The sequence below is a fragment of the Cynoglossus semilaevis genome, chromosome 7, assembly GCF_000523025.1.
Source record: "Cynoglossus semilaevis isolate Cse_v1.0 chromosome 7, Cse_v1.0, whole genome shotgun sequence".
NCBI lineage: Eukaryota > Metazoa > Chordata > Actinopteri > Pleuronectiformes > Cynoglossidae > Cynoglossus > Cynoglossus semilaevis.
Genome location: NC_024313.1, coordinates 2,017,683 through 2,022,357, shown reverse-complemented (window position 1 = coordinate 2,022,357; position 4,675 = coordinate 2,017,683).

Genomic DNA, 4,675 nt, shown 5'->3' with positions numbered 1-4,675 from the left:
CGGCGAGGGCGGGGGCGGGGGGTTAGGAGCAGATAGATGGAGCGTTTGTGCGAACTAAGATAAATGATATGTAAAAGTAAAGTCATGTATAAAATGCTTTTAAATGGCATGAAATACTTTTTTTAATTGGGACCCTTTGCCAGGCATGTGCAAACTAAGGGCCGGGGGCCGGATGTGCCCCGTTCAGCTTTTTTAATCCGGCCCGCCAAACTATTCTAAATTATATAATTTATTTATATTATCATTATATTTCTGCCTTTTCCCCTGCAATACCCATGTTTCCCCAATAGATGGCGCAGAAAATGATTTTTAGCCTTTATGCATGATTTTTACATGTTTACAAGAACGTTCCATCTATCTGCTCCTGACCCGGCCGACGTGTTCAATTTTAGGACAATTGTGGCCCGCGAGTCAAAAAGTTTGTCCACGACTGACCTACGCTGTTGAATGTGTCGCGTAATTGAAACATCTGGTCCATTGCTAAAATACAAACTATATTAATACTGTGTCCTGTAAAAAGGCAGCGTTATTCCTGTGCTGTGAGAGGTTCGTGTAAGAACGTCTGTCCTCCTCTAACCCTCCCTTTCATGTAAAAAGATAATAAACAAATATTTTTTATTATCTGCCGCTCATTATGGTCTGGAACACACTGATTACAGCGTGGATTTATGGACCGTGGAGACATGGTTAGAGTTCAGGATGAGCTCAGACCATACTGCCTTTCCTTACAGAGGAAACTACACGAATGAGGAGCGTGTGATTTATTGCGTGTTTTCACCGCAAAGATCAAGTTGAACGCACATTAGTAGTACTTACCGTGACCAATAGGTGGCACTGCATATTATTTATCTTTTGTTCCTGAACTATGATACATACAGTTTGTGTGAATGAGTTACGAATAATAAAAAAGTCAAGAGGGAGAGAAATGTTCTGCCGTTGAAAGCTCACTAAAAATACTTCCTAGTATTAGTTAAATACTGCTACTACAATACAATTTTATTTTTGTTTTAAAACAAAGGATCTTATTTTGATAAAAAAAATTACTGTATTCTCAACACACGTTAAGGTGTTTCCAAAATAAAAGTCCTAGCTGAGCTCTTCAAGAGGGTTCACACATAAACCAGGGAAAGAAACAGTTTTTAATAACATCTCGATCAAAGTAAAAGTTTTAGACATTTGACATTCATACAGTACAGCCAATCAACAATCAGCACTAAAATTATTTAGACATTACACAATATTTAAATAGCACAACAACTTCTTTTTAAAGCACTAAAGCACAGGATCTCCCCTTTCAAGTAAAAGCCAGAATGAAGTTGATTTGACATCCAGTCTGCTTTTACAGATTTGGTTTTTCCACTAGATGGCAGCAGACAGTATCTACCTATTGCCTTATTGTTATTAAAGACCTGTTTTTTTTTCAGTTCCTGCGAGTATGTTGGAGTTATTTTCAACTAAATAGAACCAGGTTTGATACAGAGTAAGTAAATTGATAAAAGGTAACATTTTGTTTGGTGGTAGAAACTCTCATTTCTTTACTACACATAACGTATCTTTGTCAGTAAATCAGGATGTCTACTCTTCCACTAGATGGCAGCAGACGGAGTATCTACTGTGCCTGTTGCCATTCAAAGCTATTGAAGAAATCTGCATGACTGTTTTTTTTCAGTTCCTGCGAGTATGTCGGAGTTGTTTTCAACTAAATAGAACCAGGTGTGATACAGAGTACGTAAATTGATTAAAAAAACATTTTTGGTGGGATTTTTAAATGTAAAAGTGTGCACAGTGGCTCAGAAATGATTGGGAAAAAAACATCTTAGCCTATCTATAGGACACGGGCAAAGCTATCTGCTCGCAAAAGTTGAGTCAAATAAGTAGAGCTCAGGTGTTTTGTCTTTAAAAAAAAAATACTTGCACAAATTGACAATTAAAAAAAAGCCATTTATACAAGTAAAAATCTTCCTTATGGCAAGGCAAACATCTCATTCGCTGACAAACCTCGGTTCAGCCTGTGCTCATCTGACTCCACAACATTAAATCAACTGCAGTCGTACGTATGTTTGCTTCAGATGCATTTAAAAAAAAAAGAGAAGAAAATCTTCCCTACTGTACCTTTAATTGGTTGACTGATTAAATATATAATGGATTACATGACCATCCTGTTACGGGGCTTGGTTTAAGAATGATCATGTTCCTTTTGTTCTGCTGAATCATATATATATATATATATATATAAATATCTGTATATATGTATATATATATGTATACATATATGTATATATGTATATATACATACTGTATATATATACATATATATACACATACATACATATATATACGTACACACATATATACATATATTTACATATACACACATATAGATATATTGACTACATATATATGTATACATATAGATATATATACAATATATTGTTGCATGTGTATTGTTTTTTTCCACTAAGGCCATTTGGGTTAGGGTTAGGGTCCACAGTCATGGTCCCTAATCCAGGGATCCAACAGTATGAAAACTTCACAGGATTCAGACAAAAAAACAAAAGAAAACGAAGGCACAGACCAAAGCAGAGGAGCCAACTTGTGCTCCAGTGCTTCTGAGGTAACTCTCAGGTTTATTTGGAATGCATAGAAGGAAGAATTCTTGGGAAGAGGGGAACACAGAGAATAAATATTGTTTCGCAACAATATTTATCGTTTCAGGAAATTACTATGACAGTGTCCCGGCTTCTCTCTCTCTCTGTGCTGTATTACTGTATCTTACTGTATGATTCACTGTTAGCAAGAAAGGCCGCACAAATTAAGGCGAGCTGCTTTTCAACAACTTACGGCAGCGGTCAGATTTTGTCCGACCTCTTTGTGCTTTTCAAGTGTTGGCAGTCTGAGAATATATATATATATATTTAAATTATTATTATTATTTTTACAGCATTTATAGTTGAATTAATATCAAAGCACTTAATGATGCTCCCTGGTTTCACAGAAAGATCATTTTATCTACGTCTCAGGCTCACACTTCAAGTAATTTCAGGCATGTAGAAAAAAAATTCCACATTATGTATAAATATCATACATAATCGTATGGAATTTTGTAAAGTTGTAAAAAAAAATGTTTTTAAAAATGACATTCATTAGAAATCACAGGTAAGGTATAGTGTTTGGGATGTGACAAGTTCAGCAGCTGCGACACGGAAGATGTCGCTGCACTGACACAACGTCGATACATAACAGGGGTGCGACAAGACAAAAGAGCCGAGGGACTTCAGAGGTTCCATCAAGGTCCAAGTCTAAGGGACTAAAACATGTGCCCCTAGTGTTGGGTAAAAGCTATGACAACCTCACAGTTCTATAGTGGCAGCTGACCCTTAGAAAAATAATTTAAAAAAAATATTTGTACATAAAAACACATGTTAAAATGAAATGTTAATCTCCGTTATCTCTCGATAATTTATAATTTACCTTTAATTTAAAAAAAGCTTTTAAGCTGCTTAAACTTAACATTTAACAATAAACTGTATTGCCCTTAAGTGCTGTTTCATGTTATTTCTGCCATTTTTGCTAAAATACTTTTATCATTTTCTACACCATCTATTGGGGAAACATGGGTATTGCAGGGAAAAGGCAGAACTATAATGATAATATAAATAAATTAGCTGAACGGGCCGCATCCAGCCCCCAGGCCTTAGTTTGCCCATGCCTGGTCAGGCGCAACAAGCGCGAATGAATCTATGATCCAAAAATTAACAAGTGGCGCAATTTCAAGAGTTTTTATTTTTATCTATCAGTTAAAAAAATTAACACAGTTATTAAGTGAATTATTATAATAAAATAATAAATGAGTTAAAAAAATTAACACTGTTGAATTATTATAATAAAATAATAAATGACTGTGTGATTATTTTTTAATTAACATTTTAATTAGAATTTTAAGATTTTTTTTAATCAAAAATTTTAACTTGTTTTGGGTTTTTTTTCTTTTTAAATTAAATTTGATGTAATGTAGTGTTTTTTTTAATTAAATTTGATGTAATGTAGTGTTTTCTACAGACTTAGTCCCAGGCTTTTTGTCCACTGTGTCACTTCGCAAATGTACCGTATGTATGTGACACTCAGTGGGTGAACTGTCACAATCCCAAATCACTGCCTAAAACTATAAAACTATATCAGAATTTCACATTACACATTCAAAAAATGCTTATAGGTTCTACGTGAAATTACCAGAAATACAAAAAAAATGACCACACTTTATGTTCTGTTGGTAAAAAATATACAAAAAGTGAAAGAAATCTCCGTATGCTTTGGATAAGCTGAGTGATGGAGTGTCAGATCACAGGATCTGTGACCTGACTGACGTCTTGACATGGATTCCACTGTCAAGAGCGCGCACGCGCACAGCGCTAGCTCACAACACTGCACGCGCACTGACGACACAATGACAAATGACAAAAAAAAATATTCTCACGTTGAGAAGGCCAAGAATTCTGTGATTCCAAAAAACTGTCGTGAAACACGCTACACAGACACGTGGCGCCAACGAAAAGCTAATAATTTAAGACGACAAAAAATGCACTTAATCGTTCGAAAAACAAAAGCTGAATCACCTTCAGTGGCGCATTTTCCAGGGAGATTCAGGGCAGTCATATTAGATGTGTGTAGCTGCAGA